The sequence below is a fragment of the Prionailurus viverrinus genome, chromosome B2 (genome assembly GCF_022837055.1).
Source record: "Prionailurus viverrinus isolate Anna chromosome B2, UM_Priviv_1.0, whole genome shotgun sequence".
Lineage (NCBI taxonomy): Eukaryota > Metazoa > Chordata > Mammalia > Carnivora > Felidae > Prionailurus > Prionailurus viverrinus.
The window spans coordinates 11,976,691-11,998,133 of record NC_062565.1 but is presented as its reverse complement, the minus strand read 5'-3'; the positions used below and the strand labels follow the sequence as shown (position 1 = coordinate 11,998,133).

General features: G+C 42.6%; 1 long non-coding RNA gene across 2 annotated transcripts in view; it reads left to right on the top strand.

Annotated features, from left to right (window-relative positions):
• Window positions 1-2,544: 2,544 nt before the first annotated feature.
• LOC125166022 (uncharacterized) overlaps window positions 2,545-21,443 on the top strand; it is a 42,843-nt gene continuing 23,944 nt past the window's right edge. The window contains exons 1-5 of one of the 2 annotated variants that reach the window (XR_007152315.1): window positions 2,545-2,673; window positions 3,884-4,040; window positions 5,621-5,823; window positions 6,018-6,108; window positions 8,728-8,934. This is a non-coding gene — a long non-coding RNA (uncharacterized LOC125166022). Of the gene's footprint in view, window positions 2,674-3,883; window positions 4,041-5,620; window positions 5,824-6,017; window positions 6,109-8,727; window positions 8,935-21,443 lie in introns of those variants that run through there. The other variant, XR_007152316.1, reaches the window with a different exon arrangement.

Genomic DNA, 21,443 nt, shown 5'->3' with positions numbered 1-21,443 from the left:
GCAGGCTTCAGGCTCTGAGCCGTCAGCACAGAGCCCGACGCGGGGCTCGAACCCACGAACTGTGAGATCGTGATAAGAGCCGAAGTCGGAGGCTAAACTGACTGAGCCACCCAGGGGTCCCAAACACTTTTTTATTTTAATACTTACCTGTTTATGTTATTGTGTACTGAAAAATATAATTAGCACATCAAACTCATGTCACAGATATCATTGTTTAGGACGAGATGGATGGGAATATGTGTTTTAAAAACTCAATTGAAGGGCGCCTGGATGGCTCAGTCTGTTGAGCATCCGACTCTTGATTTCAGCTCAGGTCATGATCCAAGGTCATGAGGTGGAGGCTCGTTGAGCACGGAGCCTGCTTAAGATTCTCTCTCTCTCCCTCTCCCTCTGTTCCTCTCCCCAACTCTCTTCCTCAACCCCCCCCTTCAAAAAACGGATTCAATTTAAAGAAACATATTAAGCATGTAATAGAGAAGCAGAACATAGGGCAAAAACTGTGAAGTGACACTGAAATAACTAGTTTGAAAAAAAACTCTTCCAACATATTATTTTTAATCACATCATAGTATTGTGCTGCACGGATATAACATCACTCAATCTCTATTGACAGGCCATTGGGTTGTTTACAACTACGAGTTATACTGTTGAGCATCTCCACGGCGCAGTTGGTGCCCTGCTTGCCAAGCCTGGCCAGGAGTGGGTCACTGAGGAAGAGGAAGCCAGTGAAAGCCTTTCTAGTGATCCTTGAAAGCAGATTCCCTTGGTAAAGGTTTGCTTGTATACATTCAGAATGTAAATTTACCCGATGGATGCACTGAGCATATTTGCAGGCTGCATATTCTCATAGTGAGGAAGGAGAAAAGATGGTCGGCAAAAACTATGATGGGTTCAACCACTTCCCTTCCTTTTTTCCCCCTCACCTCCCTGCTCTGCCCTCTCCAGCATTCATAGCCTGATGGGTCCTGAAAAAGTGATCAGGAAAACTTGGGGCTGATCCCACAAGAGACCCCCGCCCCTTCTCATTGCAATCTCTTCCTGCCACCCCCTCCGCAAGTAAATGGGCTCGGAACAGCGAGCCCACTTTGGAAAACCAGCTCTAAGGAGGACAAAATGCCTGATCTGTGTTTAAAAGGCAACACCATGTATTTAGAAATAACCTGCTTTCAGGAAATTCAGAACAATCTTCTTAAAGTTATGCTGGAGCTAGCCAATTTCTCTTTTAGGGTCACTTGTTTGTATTAATAGAAATCCATCTGCATAAAGTGACAGTCTACGTTCCTGTTCCCCCGCCTGTCACCAGATGGAGACTTGGTCAATGTGGGATGCTGTCTTTCACACAGATGCGAGCATATATAAAAAGACAAGTTATTGGTGGAAATTATAATAGATGGAGATTAGGACCATTCTAAAACAGACTTGGATCTCTGCTTTTGACACAGGAAATGTTGTTTACACCATTTCTGTAGGGTTGCCTAAAATATACCAGTTCCACGCTAAAGATAATTGCTTACACTACTTACTAACAGATAATGCATTCTTCCGAGTAAGTTTAAAAAAAAAAGGAAAGAAAGAAAGAAAGAGAAACCCTTCCAGTTAACAGTTATTTATTTATTTATCCTTTTTACTCACCTTTCCTCCCCTATAGAGTTGTTGTCGTCGTTTTAACTGATAAAAGCAACAGAAGCGAGCAGGAGACGGTGTGCCCTTCTAGGAGCCAGGTGGCTAGAGCGCAGCTCTCTCCTTCTTCCCCTCTGCACCCAACCCCAGGCTACTGGCTCTGCTACGTCAAACATCCAGAGACACTCTTGGGCAGCTGGATGCAAATGGGGCCTGAAGCTCTGTTAGAGTCCTGGCAGAAAGATGAAGGAAATAGGGCACAGATTTCCATCGCCATGACCTGGCCGAGCATCTGGGGAAAAAGGAGCAGGCCTACGGGCTGAGCACCAGGAAGCAGCTGATCCTGGGCAAAGCGTGCAACTTTCTCGCACCCTATTGTATTTTTCGTTTGTTTGTTTGGGTTTATTTATTTATTGTGAGAGACAGAGTGAATGCGTTGGGGAGGCTCAGAGAGAGAAGGAGAAAAAGGATCCTAAGCAAGCGCTGCGCTGTCAGCATGGAACCTGACGGGGGGCTTGAACCTGTGAACTGTGAGATCATGACTGGTGCTGAAATCAAGAGTCAGATCCTTAACCGACTGAGCCATCCAAGCACTTCACTCTCACCCCATTTTATACAGCAGTCAGAAGCCGCCTTGCCTTTTGTTTCCTAGAGGATCCTGCTCTACAAACAAACCAATGATTTCCAGGCACGTCCTGGGCATCCGAGCACCTGTCAATGCACAGCGTCCCTGTGTTTTCCCAGGTCTATTACCCTGGCTTTTCCTAGAGTTTCTTGATCTGTTTCCCAGACTCCCTAACTCTGCAGGATCACAGCCCACTTGTCGAGAGCTCTCATGATCCATCCAGAATCTTGACAGCCCTTTGTTTCCTCCATTCCAGAACCCTTGTTGGAGGATCCAGAATAGGTTAGGATTACCTTTGACCATAGAAATGATTACAGCAGTTTAGCCAAACAGAGGTCGATTTTTCTTCTCTACCTGGAACTCCAGAGAGGGCAGTGGCCTTGGCTCTCTGAATCTGCCCCAGGATGACCTGGTCCACCATCCTCAAGGTTTGCTTTTCATCTTTGGGGCTCCAAGATGGCTTTTCCACCCCCAGACCTCCAATCCATTTCCAGGCAGGTTGAAAGATGAAGGACTAAAGGCATAAGTCAGCTGAGTCTGTCCTTTTTATTTTATCAAGAAAAAAAAATTTTTCAGAAAGTGTCACCCAAAAGACTCTTGCTTTCAACCTATTGGCCAATAATGAGTAACACAGCCCTTTCTGTATTAAGAGAGTTTGAGGAAGTGAATGTTTTGACCTGGATACTCTGTAGCCCCAGTCAACATTTGGGTTTTATTTTGAGGAAGACAAAGAGATTGGATATTGGGTAACTTTGCAACCAGCCATCTCCACCACAAACCAAGTCCAAGGGAAACACTGGACAACCTGAATGATAATGATTCCATGTCCTTGACTTCTGCATTACCTCTACCTGGCAGCTTCTATACCCACCTCTGATCAGAACTTTCTTTTCTTTTCTTTCTTTCTTTCTTTCTTTCTTTCTTTCTTTCTTTCTTCCTTAACGTTTATTTATTATTGAGAGACAGAGCATGAGCATGAGCGTGGGAGGGGCAAAGACAGGGGGAGACACAAAATCCAAAGCAGGCTCCAGGCTCCGAGCTGTCAGCACAGAGCCCGACGTAAGGCTCAAACTCACAAACCGTGAGGTCATGACCTGAGCTGAAGTTGGACACGTAACCAACTGAACCACCCAGGTGTCCCAAGAACTTTCTTGCTAGTGCTGGTGACTGGAACACTTAATCCCTCTAGACACAATATCAGGCTGTTGGCTGCAGCCCTCAGCAGTTAAGTTCCATGACATTTACCTTCTTTTTTTCCCCAACCAGCTCATGCAAGCTCACGGCTTGTGGCTAGGACTGCAGGAGTTTATGCCAATACAGGGTCTCACACATGGTGGAAATCAATGAGGATTGGGGGAATCAAGGAGCCTTTAATTCACAGAAGGTGACATAGAAATCCTGGGAGCTAGGAAATACGAATGATAAGTAAAACTTTTCCATTCTTACTTAAACCTCCATCCCAACCCCAAAGCCAACTTTTTTGATTTGCTTCTGGGATATCCTGCAGAAAATTGCTAACCCTTTACAAACCTAAATGGTAGAATTGCTCTAAGCGTGACACAATTGGGTGTATACTGAACACTTGTTCTGTAACCTGATTATTTTTCAATGAATGCTATATTCTGAATATTTTTCCAGGCCGGTTCATAGAGATCTGGCTGAATCTGCTTGGTGTTATATGGATGTACTGAAACTTCTTAAATGATTCTCCTACTGAAGGGCATTTAGCTCGCTTCCATTTGTTACCCACAATGCTGCAGTGCACAGTTCTCCACAATGGACTTTAATCACCTCTGTGAGTATGTGTGTTGGACAATTTCCTACAAGTGTAATAGAAATTCACATTTACTGAAAAGAATGAAATTGGGATTGTCCCAGAAAATCTTGGTTGCATAGGCACAATAATTAAAACTATTTTCTGCTCACAAACAGCCATGTAGATCTAAGTGAGGACTGATTTTCCCATTCACCACAAGCTACAAGCGAAAACTCAGGAAAATTCCTCTCTTTTTTGGTTTCTCCTCAGGGAACATTTAAAGGATATTCTTGCCCCAGAAAAATCCACAAGTTAATAAAAAAATATAAGATTTCTTAGTATTACACTTTTGCAAAGTGCAGAGCATTAGTGGGCATGGGGATTTAAATAATTCAAAAGGGAAAACAAAACAAAACACTTAGCCTGAAAATAGCCAGAAGACTGAACCAAACGTGTTGTGGGCTTTCTTTCTATGTTTACTATACTGAAGGATGCCATTCTTACTAGAAAATTGGGGGAGGAACTATTTCAATATTAAAAGAAACCTGTATATGTCCTGTGTATAATTTCAAATTTGTATAATTAAAAAAAAAAACACACAACAAGAGAATTTGAAGATATTTTAGTCTTGCTACACATCAGTCTATGACCCTGGTCTCCTAGGCATTTATCTCTGCATTTAGGGGTGTGTCTATGTCAAAGTTTCACTGGACAAGCGCATTGATTTTTCTTTCCATCCCTCATTTGGTAAGAATGTGTGCCCGTATGTGTGCATAAACAGATTTAAAAGAACATTACAAGGGCCTTTATAGTCAAGTGGCAAACGCAGAGCTGATAGCAGAGGTGATTTGTTAGCGTCACACATTACTCCGTGTTGAAGTTAAGAAATATCGACGTCTAAGGTAGTAAAATTAGATGTGAGCTTTGAAAGTTGTGGATGGTTTGACCCTGACTGATTTTAGGTCAAGACAGAGTAGACTGTCAGATTTTGAAAAAAAAAAAGAAAAAGAAAAAAATATATATATATATTAAGTATTTAAAAGAAATGGTGAACAAAATTTTCTGTCCATTTCAAAAGGACTTTCATGATGTCTCCAAGCATTTGTTGAAACCAGAAGTATGGCATTTCATAGGCCATTTCTTAAAGCTTTAAATTTCTCTGTCATGCTCAAGGCCCATGGAATTACAGTTATTTCTTTTACCTGTCCTGATGTTATGTAAAAGTAAACCCTTTACCTTCTTTGCCTTTGTTCAGTGTCCCTTTTTATAAAGATGAATGATGACCTTGTGACTTCTGAACACCGGTGATAGGTTATTTCAGGACTTTTTTCCTCAATAGAGCAGACTTTTTTTTTTTCTTTTTAACCTTTTATCTATTTTGGAGTTAAGCATTGGCAGTATTATCCTGCCCTCTTACTTTGGGAATGACAAAAAAAAAAAGAAAAGAAAAGAAAAGAAATCATCTTCTTAAACGGATTATCTTTTTAGTTTTTTTTTTTTTTTTGTCTTTCCTTTTATACCTAAAGCTCTTCATCCTTCTCTAGGTTTTTGTTTCTGTTTCCATCTGAAATCTATTTTATTTGGTGGTCAGTCGATGCGCATTCCATTTCTGTTTCCAGAGTTACTGTTATTTTCGACATCCTTTCACAAGGAGGGACACTGAGGCACCAAAGGCAATAACAGGTTTCACGGTGTCCTCGACTCAGGGTTTGATGGAACTGAGATCACATGCAGAGATTTTCATTCCAACCATGCTCTCCACCTTGATTCGGAACTGACTCCCTCTGAACGTCTCATACTTCAAATGATGGGGTCATAATTGGTGAGTGAAATAACTAGCTGGAGAGGCAGGAGTAGGGGTTGTATTCAGCCTTAGACACTCAGGAAGGGCTAGGCAAACATTGGGTTAACTTTCACAATAGCTCCTTCATCTTGTGGGAGGAGATGACCAGCCTCTTCAATGATGTTAACCAACCATCCAGGCTCACTCAACCAATCTCTGGTCTTCTATTTCAGCAAATCTGTATCTCGCAGTCCTGAATTAGAGGAAGCATGGATTTCAGAGGGAGAGCTGGAAAGATCTGGATTTTAGTCCGGTCCAATTACTGTGAGAGTTGAAGCAGTCTCTTTACCTCTTAGTTTTCCCATTTGTAAAATAAGGGGTTGGTGTTTCACACTGAAGTCCCCTTCCAGCCCTGTGTACATTCTGTGAGTCTTCCGAGGAGAATGGCAAAGAATTGTGAGAGTTAGTTCTAAGAAATACCAGTGTTCCTTTTGTCTTCCACTTTTTTTTATCATTTGCTAGTTAGAGTAAATAATTACTTGATTGAGTGGTTTTTTAAAAAGTAGAAGTAATCCATGCTACTCTTTTTTTTTTCATGTTCATTTATTTGTTTTGAGAGAGAGAGAGAGCATAAACAGGAAAGGGGGCAGGAGGGAGAGAGAGAAAGAGTCACAAGTCAGTGCGGAGCCCGACGAGGGGCTCGATCTCATGAACTATGAGATTGTGACCTGAGCTAAAATCAAGAGTCGGACACTTAACCGACTGAACCACCCAGGTGCCCTGGATTCACGCTACTCTTAACGACTGGTAGCATTTTAATTGGTTTACGAAGAAAAAAGGTATCCACTCACTTCGTTCGTGAAAAGTAATGAACTATGAGTACCTTTCGGTTACCACGATAAACCCTCCTGGTAACACAAAGCTGAGTCACACGCAGCCTCTATCCTCAGGTAATACAGCGTCCATGCTAGCTCTCCTATGGCTAGCTGTAATACGAAATGTACAATGAGCAGGATGAATCGGTATGAAAATTCAGGGGAGGGGAAAATTGCTTTCAGTCGGAAGAGCTGGAAAGACTTTAAGGACAGGTTCAGCTCCTGGCACACAGGAAGCATTCAGTAAGTTTATGCTATGGAATGAATGAGGTTACCTGTGAGCCAGGCTGTGGACGATGAGGAGAAATCAGTCATACTGAGACGAGAAAGTAGGCGATCGAGGCAGAGGGAATCGTGTGGACAAAGGTGAAACATTTTGGACACGTGTGGAAAACTGCTAATGTCTAGCCAGATCTGAACATCCCTGTGAGCCCTTTCCTGCAGCTGTGGCCATTTAACCCCTGCTCCCAGCTTGTTGATGAGCTCCTGGACCCTGTGGATATACGTGCCCGTGTGTGTGAGTCTCACGTCTGACATTCAGGTGGCCAGGCAAGCCTCGAATGTCAATCAGGCCTTTTCTTGTTTCGGAGCCCCACCGCTGTGCTGATCTCTGGATTTCTGTCCCATTTCCTGGACCGGAACCCGTAGTTAGTAATCAACCCGCATTCCAGCCTCTTTCGGATATAAAGCCCTTGTTTTGTTCTTGGTCTCTCAGCACTTTGAAGACGTTGATCCACGGTCTTCTGGCCTCTCTGGTTCCTGAGATGTTCACGGTCCTTCGAATCATTTTCCTCCCGCATGTCGTGTGTCATTTTTCCCTAACAGTTTTCAAGATTTTCTTTTTCATCTTTGGTTTTCAGGAGCTTGATGATGATGTGTCAGGTGTGGTTTACTTTGAGTTAATCATGTTTGGGGTTTGCTGAGCTGCTCTGATCTATAAGTTCATGTCCATCTCCAATTTTGGCAGTTTTCAGCTCTGGTTTCTTTTTTGTCTCTTTCTGGAATTCCCATGACATATACATTCGACCTTTTAATGTGATTCTACAGGTCCCTGAGGGTCTATTTTCATTTTATTTTTTTCCTCCCTGTTCTTTACATTGGATAATTCTTATTGATCTCTCTTCAAACTCACAGACTCTTTTTCTTCCCTATCATCTCCATTCTGCTGTTGAACTCGCTCACTGAATTTTTCAATTTTCAGATCTTTCATTTCTCAATTGTATCATTGCTGATTAATTCCATTTATCGTTTCTATTTTTCTGCTGAGAACTTGTTTCTTTCTGTCCATTGTAAGTATGTTTACCTTTATTTCATAGGTCATAGTTATACTAGCTGCTTTAAAACCTCTGCTTGAGAATGTCAACATCTGGGTCATCTCAGGGTTGACATATATATGTTGCTAGTCTTTTCCCTTGAGAATTGGTCACATTTTCTTAGCTGCGTGTATCCTTGAGCAATTTTGGATGTTATCCCGGCCCTCATGAGAACTGTTCTGTAGATTCTTATAATTCTCTGGAAAGTGTTGGGTTTATTTTTTTTTATTTTTTGTTTGTTTGTTTGATTTATCAGACAATGAACTTGGTTCATTCCGGCTGGAAGTGGTGTTTTGCCTTCTGTGGGTGGTGCTTCTAATCTCAGTTCACCTTTTAAAGCTTTTGTTATGCTACTTTCAGTGTGTCCCCTGTGTGCCCCATTCAGAGATTAATCAGAGGCGGGCTGTGGTTCAGCTATCACTTCAGTTCTCAAAGCCTTGGCTGTGCTGTTTTGGGTCTGACTGTGCACGCCCTGTGCGGGGTCATCAACAGAACTGCGGACTCCCCCCACCCCGCCCTGCCCCCGTAACTCTCCTCTCCACACTCTGGCCCACGAGGACCCCTTCTCTCAGCTCTCAGTCCAGAAAGTTGGAAATATTATTTCAGTTTTAGCAGCCTCCAGGGCTGACCCCTTCCCAGCTCGGTGCTTGGGGCTGCCCTCAGGGCAAAGCTATGAGAAAAGAGAAAAAGAGAGAGAGAGAGAGGGACAGAGAGAAAGAGAGAGAGAGAGATCTGACAAATTCATTTCCTTGCAGGTCACTTCTCCAAGCTTCAATTTCCATCTCCAATGTGCCTGCTTTGGCTGCATTTTCAGGCTTCAGGTAGTGGCTTCTTGTATTTTGTCCGGAGTTTTTAGATGCAATCTGCGACAGAGGTAAACCGTGGTGCCCTGCTATGCCAGAGATGAAGTCTATTCATGTGGAAAAGAACATCTTCAAGGAGCTTGGAGAGAACAAAGATGACAGCGGGATGGGACAGGTAGGAGGCAGGGTGGAGAGAAGGATGTTTCAGAAAGAGAGGGCTTGCTTGAAGGCCGCGAGCAGAGACCCAGAGGAGAGAGAAAATTATTAGGATGACCCTGCCTCTGTCAAAGATGAAGCGTTGCTAAAAGGACTCTGAAAGTTGGCGACGTGCAGGCAGATTGGGGGGGAAGTGGAAACTCAGAGACCGTGGCCTGTGAGGAAATGAATTTCCCAGGTTTCTTTTCGCTTTCCTTTTCCACGGCTTTGACCTCTAGACAGCCTCAAGCACAGAGCTGGGAAGGAGGGTCCGGGGTGGCAGCTGCTGAAGTTGAGATAATATTCCCATCTTTCTGAGCTGAAGTCCTGGGAGAAGGAGTCCTGGGCCAAGGGGGCCAGTGTGCAGAGAGGAGAGTGCCCGTGGAAGGGGCCCCCGTAGTTGTGTTGATGAGCCCACCCCAGTGCCTGCATGGGTCAGACTACAGGGTCCAGAGAGAGGAGACAAGTTCTGGACATAGACGCTGGGTGTGGCTGGGAGAGAAGGAAGGATGCTTCCTTCTCTGAGATGGAGGAAGGGAGGCAAGGATGGAAGATGATCCCCAGAACTTTGGGGGTGAGTAGAAAGAAAGCTGAGTTGGCTGACATCTTACATCCTGCCGAGATCACCTATCAAGGGTGGGGGTGGGGCGGGGCGATTTGAAACCTTGTGATGTTTCCGGGGGCTTGAATGCAGGTGCTGTGCTAGTATTGTTTCATCTCTGACCGTGGCCGGTCATTCTTCTCACTCCCTTTAAACTGCCACTGTTCCCATAGGACCTAAACGTTAGGGCAGAACTCGCCGGGAGGGAACGGGTCTAAACTTAGGTAACATGTGCCTTGCATACTCTCTCCATTTCTAGAGTTGAAAATGGCTCTGGAAAAAAAAAAAAAATCATACAATTATAATATGTGGACCGCAGAAAGAGAGAAGAAAAGTTAGCAATGTTCTGGGAATCATGCCCAGCTCTTTTATGATTCTGAGTAGTAAAGTTACAACATGCCACATGAAATTTGGCAGTGCGTGAGCCGAACCACCGCTCTGTGAAGACCCCTCACTCATCTGTTTCATTTCTTGCCAGACTCAGTCGTTATTAATGAAGAGCGACAGAGCCTCCCACGGCAGGTTTGAGTTAGTTCTGATGTAATGGTCTGTTATCTCTCTTGGAATCACTTCGGATTCCTCCCTTCCATTTCCTGAAATGGTGCTCTGGTTGTTAGGGAACCAAAATGCCAAGTCACCTTGGATCAAGTTTCCTCTGCCTTTCTCTCCTGGGTACTAAACTCTGGCTCTCCCACTTGCGGAGAAAAGTCATTTAGAGATTTAACGTTGGTTTGATTTCTATTAGCCATGGTACAATATCAACATTTTCCCCCAGGCAAAGGTAAAAATGACACATTTTTTCCATGCGTGGTTTGTGCATGGGTATGTGCTCTAAGACTGTTTTTATTAAAACAAAGCTCTTGCCTGCTTCCTGTGAGAATCAGTGTTTTGTTGTCAGATGATGGGGTTTTGCGTTGCTGTGTTAGAGCCCCCCCCCCCCCCCCCCCGGCTGGGGTAGGGTACTGACTGGATTCACGCTGAGTGTATCAGTTAAAGTAATCTCAGATGAAGCTGAGGGCAGAGGAGAGGGAAGAACATTTTAAAGGATTAAAAAAAAAAAAAACAACAATGACATGAAATGGACTATCAACCACAAACCGCCAAGTTGATTAGTGTAAAATTAATAATGTGCTGAGCGATGGTCTCCTCCTGACTTTGGTGGGGATTTAATATATGTTTCACTCACCCAGGTAATCTTGGTTTTTGAAAACGAATTCCAATGTCAAACTAAATAGGACACTATTCTCATTAACGAGTTTTTTTGTCTCAGAAGTCAGAACCCCATGGATGGACTCACAAGTTCTAGAAAGAAACTAAGCTGTAGACACCTAGATATTTAGGGCTGAAAAAAAAATTTTTTTTAAACCGTCTAGTCCAATTTCTTTCTTTTACAACCAGAATTGGAAACATAAGAGAAGTTAAGCAACGTGCTAAACGTCCCAGAGCTACTGACATAGCCCAAACTCAGACACATGAGTATTCACTGTCTATTGAGCTTTCCACCAGACCACGAAGATTCGAAGGTTTGTGGTGTCTTGCCATCTTTGCTTTGTCTCTTTCGACGCAAGAGTTGAAGGTAGTGGAGTGGTGGGCAGAAAGGGGAGTTTACAGACAGAAAGTCCTTGAAAGGGACCCAGTTTCTCAGAAAAGGATGGCTAACGATGTTCATACTGATTTGTTATAAGATTTTCATTCACTCAGGAGGAAGCCAGTGAGCCTCCCTGCTCTGAGGATTCCAGGGGGATTCGGAGATTCCTAAAGCCCTCCGACGTTTAGCGACGATGGACGATGGCAGACCCGTGCCTTCCTTGAGCTCAAAACCCAAATGGCTCCTGTGTCTCCTGCCTGTGCGTCCCCTCCCCCAATGAGCCAAAACGCACAGCTCACTGTTTGATTGACTACGATGGACATATTGCAAAGAGAATTAAGATTTTGTAGGTGCCCTGAGCCTCAGTTAGCATGAAAATTCCCGCTTGAAAACAATCTCCCAAGGAATGCTTTCGGAAAGATGCTGGTGACTTCCAGGCAACTTAGAAGATGCGCGTTTTATTACGGTTTTAGTGGGCATCCTCCCTCCTACGTGTATGGTCACCCATCAACACAGGCCAGTCTGACGAAGACAAAGCCAGGTAAAAATAGTTTCTCAGGTTTATTTAGAAAGTAACATTCCCCGGGGTTGTGAAAACAGAATGGACGACCAGACATATTCTAAGGCAGGGCTAGTGAAGCAAGGCTGTCTGGATGACCCGAGAAATTCAGTCTCAGGGCTCGGCGGCATGGAATTGAACTAGCCAGCCCCCAAACAGGGCGACCAGGGAGGCTGCCCCCGTGAGGCAAATATCCTGATTGAGGCTGCAGAAAAGAGTTTCTGGGGTGCTCTGGGCACTGTGCCTCACCTCTACCAGACAAAGGCCGCCAGGACAGTGATTCGGGGAAAGAAGGTAGCTCAGCCATGCTAAACAAGGCCCAAGGCTCATATATATTTGGCTCTCGGCCTAGGACACACCTCTTGTCTCCCCTGAGATGCTCCTCCTGCATCCATGATACCCCAGCAGCTGCTCTTAAACTTCTTTTTCAACCCGTGACACACATCAGCATTGACGTTGGCTCAGGTCATGATCTCACAGTTCGTGAGTTCGAGCCCCGAGTCGGGCTCTGGGCCGACAGCTCGGAGCCTGGAGCCTGCGGATTCCGTGTCTCATTCTCTCTGTGCCTCTCCCCGACTTGTGCTCTGTCTCTCAAAAATGAATAAATAAATGTAAAAAAAAAAAAATTTTTTTTTAAAGAAACGCACATCTCAGGTCCTGTCCCAGACCTACTGAATCAGAATGTGCATTTGAACAAGATCTCCAGGTGATGGGTTTTACAAGCTCTTGGACAGTCAGAAAACCAGCTGGGAAACGGAAAAATGTTATCAGCCCTGTTGTTTTGGGGGGTCTATATAGATAACAACAAACAACAGATCTGTTGTTTGTTACATAGGTGCATATAACAAACAAATCATCATATTGTGTATATTTTATGTGTATGTATACAATCTGATCTTGTACAAAGAGGCATCCTCTCAGTAAGGAGAGAGCTGAGATTAGCTCTGTAATCAATTTCCTATAACATCCTATAACTAGCACGGAGCATGCCCTCTCTGCATCACTGTCCCAGGAATTGGTTACGCAGTGATAAGCAAAACACCCACACTTCCTGCAATTTAAGAGCCCAGCAAGAAGCCTTCACGGTAACTAGAAAATGGAGACCGTATCTTCTACCTGCCTGCGTCTACTGAGGGGCCTAAAGCTAAAGCAATACCATAAATGCTCAATAAACGTTGCTCAAATTCTCACGGTAATAGCAGAGTGCCCAGAAATTACCTGAATAATATTTTGCAATCGTTCAAGCTGTTTGGACAAAACGCGTTAGGAAGCTGAAGAGAACGTGGGTTGACCCTTTAATTTCTTCTGTTTCTCCTCATATTATCAAACTTGGAACCATTTGTCAGGTTTTGCTTGTAACTTCTAACTTTCCAAATGTAATGTTACCACATTTCTCGTTACACATAAGTGATATTTGGTTAAATATTGCCTAAGCCGCGTCTCCATGACAGGGGGAAAAAGAGATTTCAGCAGAAAATAAAGCAAAATATGTTTGGTCGGAACCTGTTCTACTTTTGCTTTTTTCCATATCGGTTTCTACCTTCGTTTCAAAATGTTTGTGTCTGAGGGGAGATTTCCAGACCACAGCCTCTTGGTTGAACAACAGTGACTCAGGTCGCCCACCCTGTCTTATCTTTAATACCGTCTTTGCAAATTAAACAAGAGGAAGATGAAAAGATACTTTGGCTCCATCAGTACAGAATGATTTGCAAACACCAGCCGAGAAAAAAAAAAATCACCAGGAAATAAAAGCAGAGGGAAAATCACAGAGCTAGAAGGAACCGTGGATAAAATCTAATCTTGTGGGGAGGGAGGGTGGGTTAAGTGAGGGCAACTCCTCACTTTGCCCATGAGGAAAAGGAGGTGGGAAGGGGACATGACTTGCCTAAGGTCAATCATATTTTAGGAAACAAATGGATATGCTTTTAGAGGGATGTCTCTGGTTTTGTAGAAAAGGTTCTCTAGTGAAAGCATTATAGGGATTTTCGTTTCTATGACCGAGGTATATAAAACAGACAGTGAGGTAGGTAATTTTGCCTGCAATCTTTCAAATTCCTTTCTTCTTCTATTCTTCATTTTGACGTTATTCTGTTGTCATTTAAAAAAAAAAAAACATTTATGTTTCTTTATTTCTAAGGGAGACAGACAGAGCATGAGCAGGGAGGGGCAGAAAGAGAGGGAGACACAGAATCCCTAGCAGGCCCCAGGCTCTGAGCTGTCAGCACAGAGCCCGAGGTAGGGCTCAAGCTCACGAACTGTGAGATCATGACCTGAGCCACCCAGGTGCTCCAATGTAATTCTGTTGCCTTTTCTCCAGCTTCTTTTTGCTGATTGTTTTTTGTCTACTAATTTTGTCAATTACTGACAGGTACATTTTAGACTCCAACCATGACTACAGATGTGTTTGTTTCTTCTTTCAATTCTGCCAGTTTGCCTTATGTATTTTGAAATGTGTTTTAAGGTGCATACACATTTAGGATTGTTATGTCTTCTTGGTGAATTGATCTTTCTGTCACTATGCTGTGTTCCTTTTTATCCCTAACAATTTTCCTTTTTTATGAAGTCCACTTTGCCTGACTATTTGTGTAGCTATGCAGCCTTCTTTTGATTCGGGTTTGTGTGATTTATCTTTTCTCATCCTTTTACTTTTAACCTACCTTTATCATTATATTTGAAGTGAGTTTCTTGTACACAGCATAGAGATGGGCATTATATAATTGGTGTGCTTAGACAATTCCCATTTAAGATAACTATTGCTGTGTTTAGATTTAGGTCGACATTTTCTTATTTGTTTTCTATTTTATATCTCTTTTTATTCCCCATCTCTGCCTTCTTTGGGATTACTTAAATTTTTTTTAATATTCTGTTTTAATTGTTCTATTGTGTATTTGGCTATATTTCCTTGGATTCTTTTGTAGTGGGTTCTCTAGAGATTACAATAACCATACTTAACTTTTTATAGTCTGTTTAGGGTCAATATTTTACCACTTCAAATGGAATTCAGAAACCTTGCCGCTATATAGATTCCTTTGCCTTCTTCCAGTAATGTTATAGGTGTCTTATGTATTATATCTATATATTTCAAAAACCCAATCAGACCTAATCAGTTAGAATTTTGCTTTCAATCAGCTTACATATTTTAAAGGGCTAAAGAAGGGTGAAGGGTAGTCTACTATATTTACCTGCATATATGACATTTTTTGTGACTCTTTCTTCCTTCCTGATATTATAAATTTCCATTTGATATCATTTCCCTTCTGTCTGAATTTCCTTTTAGAAGGTGTTTTTGTTTTTGTTTTTGTTTTGGTAGGTCTTAGCTTTCTTCCTTCTAAGAATACTGTTAATTTTCCTTCATTCTTCAAAACTATTTTGCTGCATATAAAATTCTGGATTGATAGTCCTTTCTAAAGAAATGCCATGCTACTTCCTTCCGCTTTCATGATTTCTTAGAGAGCCATAGTCATTGAAATCTTGTTCCCTACAAGAAATGTGTCATTTTTGCTTTGACTGCTTTAATACTGTTTCTTGAGTTTTTAGCAGTTTGATCATGATGTGTCTTGGCATAGATTTCTCTGTGGGGGTTCCCCCTCTACCCCCCAAGCCCCCAACCTCCCTGTTTGGAGTTCCCCAAGCTTCTTGAATCTGTAGGTTTATGTCTTTCACAAAATTCAAGAATTTCAGCAATTCTCTTTTCCAATATTTTTTTTCTGCCCTTCATTGTCTCCTCTCCATCTGGGACTCCAATAACATGAATATTAGACATCTTGATACTGTTACATTGGCCCATAAAGCTCTGTTTATTTTTTTTCAATATTTTGTTAACTCAGTTGTGCAGATATGTGTATGGATATATCTTCAATTTGCTGACTCTCTCCCTTGTCATTCCCATTCTCCTCTTGACCTCATCTACTGCACTTGTATTTTGGTTATGCTATTTTTCAGGACTAAAATTTTTGTTTAGTTCTTCTTTGAGTTTTGATTTCTTCAGTAAGAAATCTACATCCCATTTTTTCTAGCCATTTCACAGGGTTTACTCTTCTTGGAGCACACTTGTCATAGCTGCTGTAAAGTCTTTGCCAAATAACTGCAGCATCTCTGTCACCTCAGTGTTGACGTTTGTTCATTGTCTTTTTCCATTGAAGTTGAGATTTTACTGGTTCTTCTTTGGGTTTCATGCCGACTAAATTTGGGTTTTATCCTGGACATTTTGAATTATGCTATGCAACTCTGAGCCTCATTTAAATCTTGGATAATGTTGAAGTATTTGTTTCATCAGCCAAACAACCTAGTTGGATGCAAGACACAAGTTCTAAACAGTCTCCTGTAGTTTTGATGTTCATCCCATTTTCAAAGCCTTGCATTATTATTCAGACCAGTCCCAGGTGTGCAGCATCCAGTGGTCATTCTGGGACCTGGGCACTAATTTATCCCACAGGTCAGCTCTCAAAGCCTATAAGGTGCTTGTGAGCATCAAATCTCTATGTGTACAGCTTATGGGACCAGAAGTCCATAAACACTTTCATGGGGTCATTTTCTCAAGCTTCTCACTTTCTGCTCTCTCCATGACACATTCCAGTTCCTTGAGGCTCCCCTTTTTGGTCTCCTGGAAGAAAACTGGAGCTTTGTCCGCTCTGTCATGTACTTTCTAAAAAAAAATTTTTTTTAATGTTTATTTATTTTTGAAGGAGAGAGAGAGAGAGAGCACAAGCAGGAGAAGGGGAAGAGAGAAAAGGAGACACAGAATCTGAAGCAGGCTCCAGGCTCTGAGCTGTCCGCACAGAGACCCACATGGGGCTCCAACTCACGAGCCATGAGATCATGACCTGAGCTGAAGTCAGATGCTTAACCAACTGAGCCCTCCAGGCGTTCCACTTTGTCATGTGCTTTCTACAATGTGCCCATTTCCAGGGCCAACAAGTAGGCAAACATATGACAAAAATAAGTTGCAGAGCCCCTCACCCTCCTGGGACCACAGTTCCTCTTAACTGAGAGGAAAGATCCCTCCCTCAGAGTTTTAAATACCTATAGGTCACTAGGGTTAACGAGACTGTCTCCCCCTCTCTCTGTATATTGGGAGACCCTTTCTTGTCCTGTGCTAGAACTGGAGGGATTCTTCTGGAGATCTAGAGTCCAGGCTGCCCCACCACCAAAAAAAAAAAAAAAAAGTAGACTCATTAATAGTTTAGTGGGACTGAGAAGTTCGGTGTTCTTCCCCAAACCACCTGCTTTTTAACTTACTGCTTCTTACTTATCAGAGCCTTCAAATGGCGGCTGTGTGCAATCTGCTCAAGTTTTATAACTACATTCAGTGGGAGAGATGGGGTGATAGGTGCCTCTCTATCTTACTAGGAATCAGAACCAGAAGCTTTAAAAATACAAAATAAAACAGACACCTAGGTCTCCATCCTAAAGGTTCTGCTTCAATTTTTTAGGAGATAGGGATATGAGCACAAGTTTTATTATTTTTTCAGATAGCCCTTGTGATTTGAATATACTCCAAAGTTGAGAACCTCTGTCATAAACAAAGATACTTAAGGGCAGATTTTATTTTCGAATTCACAGCCACGTCTTATTACTACCTTCGCCAGACACTCTCCTGGATATTTCAAGGGTTATTTAACTTTATAGAATACGGTTAAGAGTTCACACGGACTTGTGCCTGGTCCTGCATGCCTACTAGGACACTCATGAGTTGTGTGATCTCCCCCAATTTGTTTACCCACCAAGTGTCGGCTATGCATCTGGAAAATGGAGACAATAAGGAAACCTGGTTTTAAGGATCATTGGAAGCATTAAATTACATGATGAATGTAAAGTACGCAGCACAGTACCTGAAATACAGAAAATATTCAACAAATATTAGCAGTCAGTACCACTCACATTTTACAGGTGAGAAATTTGAAACACAGACAGCTTCAGTGACTTCCCTAAAGTTTCTTTCTAGTGCTTTTAAAGGTACATCAACCAGACCCCAAAACACGTGACGAGGCCCTCTGTGGTGACTGAAATGGTTCAATTTGAAAAAAGTTGGTCCAGTTCAGCTAAAATGCTCATGGGGCTAAGGTGCCTGGCAGGGGGCTCCGTCAGTTAAGCATCTGACTCTTGACTTCAGCCCAGGGCATGATCTCATGGTTCGTGGGTTTGAGCCTCTCCTCCTGCACTGACAGTGCACAGCCTGCCTGGGACTCTCTCTCTCCCTCTCTCTCTGCCCCTCCCCTGCTCGCTCATGCTCGTGCTCCGTGCTCCTTCCCTCTCTCTTTCAAAATAAATAAATAAATAAATAAAAGATAAAATGCCCATGGATGGCAATTACTGATATGTAGCTTCTGCTAGGAAGTCCAAGTTATAATAACACGCAGGCAGCATCCCGAGTAGAGAGCATTTTTTTTTCCCTAGAAACCTTCCTTCAGCGACTCCTTCTTTCCACATGTGCAAATGCTTAAGATTTTCTGTGATGAGAGAGGACAAGGAAATCCCAGACCTGTAATTTCCTCTTCTGCCCCTCCGAGCTCAGAAACGATGATTTTTTTTTTTGTTTTTTGAAAGCTCTCGGATAGAATGCGCACAGATTTAGGATTGTGTTCCAAAGCCCCAAGTAAACGATCGCTGGATGCGGGATTCATGGATATTGTACAGTATCTAGTATAAGACAGTATTTGTAATTAATGTACAGCGTTTTATTATCTAGCGGATTTTCAATTAACAAGGAACTTCTCCCGGGTTTTCGAATTAAAAGCTTCAAGTGATATTTTCATGTATTTGCTTCTCCAAATATAAGCTTCATTTCCTTTCTAGTTCTTCCTTTCCTGTAATTCTTAGAACAGAAAAAAAAAATGTCTTTCTTCTAGTCAGAAGAGGTCCTGGTACCTTCCTAGGAGAACTTCTATCTTGCTAATGACTCCCTTTTTGAGAATCAGGAGTGGAGGCTCCCTCTTAACATTTTATCTGCCAATTTATTAATAGCAATAGCTCTTTGGAGGTCTTTATTCCATCATGTAACATTATCCACATCAGAAGCACAACATCTAGAAAAAATTTAATGTACCTCTTAAAACCACACTGTTGAAATATTCACGAGCTGTAAATGTTTTCTCGGTCTGAACGTGTAGGTGGAGGGAGGGGATGTGGTGGTAATAAAGTGGGAGGGGCCAGAGAAGAGCCGCTAAATGTCTCGGGGAAATATGAATCTGTTGATTCTCTGATGCTCAAGGGTAATATTCTCCCAAACCCAGATTTGACATTCAGAACAAATCTAACTTCTGTCACATCTTCACGGACCAGGGACAAGTTCTTGATGTCGTGATTTCTAGGCCTCAACCTTCTAATGGCATCATTGGCTTCTTTGGCCGCCATCCCTAGGAGGCGGCCTTGGCAGAGAAGGGTGTCACGTTGTCAACTGCATCTTGATGAAGTCCTATTACGTGGGAACAGGGAGTTGTCGGCAGTAAGACCCAGTGACTATCTCTCTTTGGTGCGGAAACCAGCATGAGCACAGATGACAATATCTTGAGTGGGGAACCTTAGAAATGGTCCATTACAAAGCTGTACTAAGCCAAAGATTTTCTTGGAAACAGTTTAGTGCTTTTGAAGCAGGGTAAGAAATCTTTGGCTCTGAATTGCCCCTGCTAAATGTACACAAAGTCCAGATGACGTTGAACACATAACGTTTCGGCTAATGAAGCCTCTTGGAACAGAAATTTGGAACGGGGTGTGCGGGCTTACATGAGTACAAGCTTATTTTAGAAAAAATACAAATGTACCAAGTTGGGTTTTTTGATGTTCATTTCCTAGCCGTGTAACATGGTGGTCTAAGAGTAGTTATGTCTGGAAAGGAAAAGATCGATGTCCGTAGCTGATCCCAGCCATAGCCCTTGCGGATGGCCCACTCTGGCATTCGGCCAGCCTGCTCTTCCCATTTAGCAGACAATATGGAGGAGGTGAAGCAACTAGTATTTAATACATTGAGTCTTGGACCTGCTGTTTATCAACGGAATCCATCTTTTCTCTGAGCCTCGTCTCTAAAACAAGAGCCAAAACAATAACATCTCATTAAGTTATTTAGACAGGAGAGAAAACAGTTAAAAATAACTTTGAGGGGTGCTTGGGTGGCTCAGTTGGTTGAGGGTCTGACTCTTGATTTCGACTCAGGTCATGATTCCAGGGTCGTGGGACTAGCCCTGTGTAGGGCTCCATGGAACCAAAGATATTCTCTCTCTCTCTCTCCCCCGCCTCCCCATTTGTGTGCACTCTTTCTCTCTCAAAAAAATAATAATAACAAAATAAAATTTAAAAATAGCTTTGAAAACTATGAAGCTTTAAATAAATGCTGATGATAAGGGCAATAATAAATAATGATAATAAATCACACATCTGCTCACCTGATCCTCACAGCAACTGAAGAAACAGACACCATACGTGGTATTTGTCACCAAGCAAGGACTCATCAAAAAATTTTTAAAGGATTTTCAGAAGAAAACCCAGTTTTACTGGGCTTAACGATTTATATATTCTTTGTCTCCTTCATTCCTTTAATGTTCAAGTGCATGCATTTTAATTTGCAAATAAAGATTTCAAGCTCCCTGAAGGAAGAACACTTATCTCTCCGATTCATCGGGATGTCTGGTATATTTCAATATATTTAGATATAGTAGTTCTCAACGAGGGGTGATTTTGCCACCTTGGGGACACTTGGCGATGTCCAGAGACACATTTAATTGTCACAATTGGAGAGAGCTCCTGGTATGTAGCTGGTAGGGGGCAGGGATGCTGTTAAACATCTGACAGTGCACAGGACATTCCCATACAATGAAGAAGTAGCTGGCCGAAAGTGTCGGTAGTGCTGAGGCTGAGAAATCCTGATTTAGATCAATGGAAAAAGCATATATGAATATGGAGAACATGGGAGGCTCAGTCAGTTAAGCATTGGACTCTTGATTTTGGCTCAAGTCATGATCTCATGGTTCGTGAGTTCAAGCCTCGCATGGGGCTCGGGGCTGATGGTGTGGAGCCTCCCTGCTTGGGATTCTCCCTCTCTGCCCCTCCCATGCTCTCTCTGTCTCTTAAAAAAAATAAATAAACTTAAAAAAAACCAAAAAACATAGGTGAGGGGCGCCTGGGTGGCTCAGTTGGTTAAGCATCCGACTTCGGATCAGGTCATGATCTCACAGTTCACGGGTTCAAGCCCCGCGTTGGGCTCTGTGCTGACAGCTCAGAGCCTGGAGCCTGCTTTGGATTCTGTGTCTCCCTCTCTCTCTGCCCCTCCCCTGCTTGTACTCTGTCTCTCTCTGTCTCCACAAATGAAAAGTTAAAAAAAAAAACATTTTAAAAAAAGAAGAGTTCAAGTTCTTTACCGTTTTCTGATTCTAGCCCTCAATCATTCCTTCATGCACCTAATTCCTCCTTCTGTGTTGGAGAAGCCTTCTCTCAGCAGGAATGACAGTGCCTCGTTCACTTCGATGATACAACAACTAACTAGAAAACCGGTGACAAACCTTCTCTCCAAAGTTCATCTCCTCCGCTACTCCTGCAAAAGAGATCTTGCCAAAACAATCTCTTTGAGTAGGTTTTGTTGGCCAAAATGAAAAGAAGAGCCAGTCTCAGCGAGTTTAAAGCATGATTTGTTCCTGGTACTTTTGAACTTTCCATCTTTCTTATTCCTTTTACTTGATTTCTGGTTTGCTTTTAACTTGTTCTCTCTTCCCAAATTATTCACATTTTTATGGGGA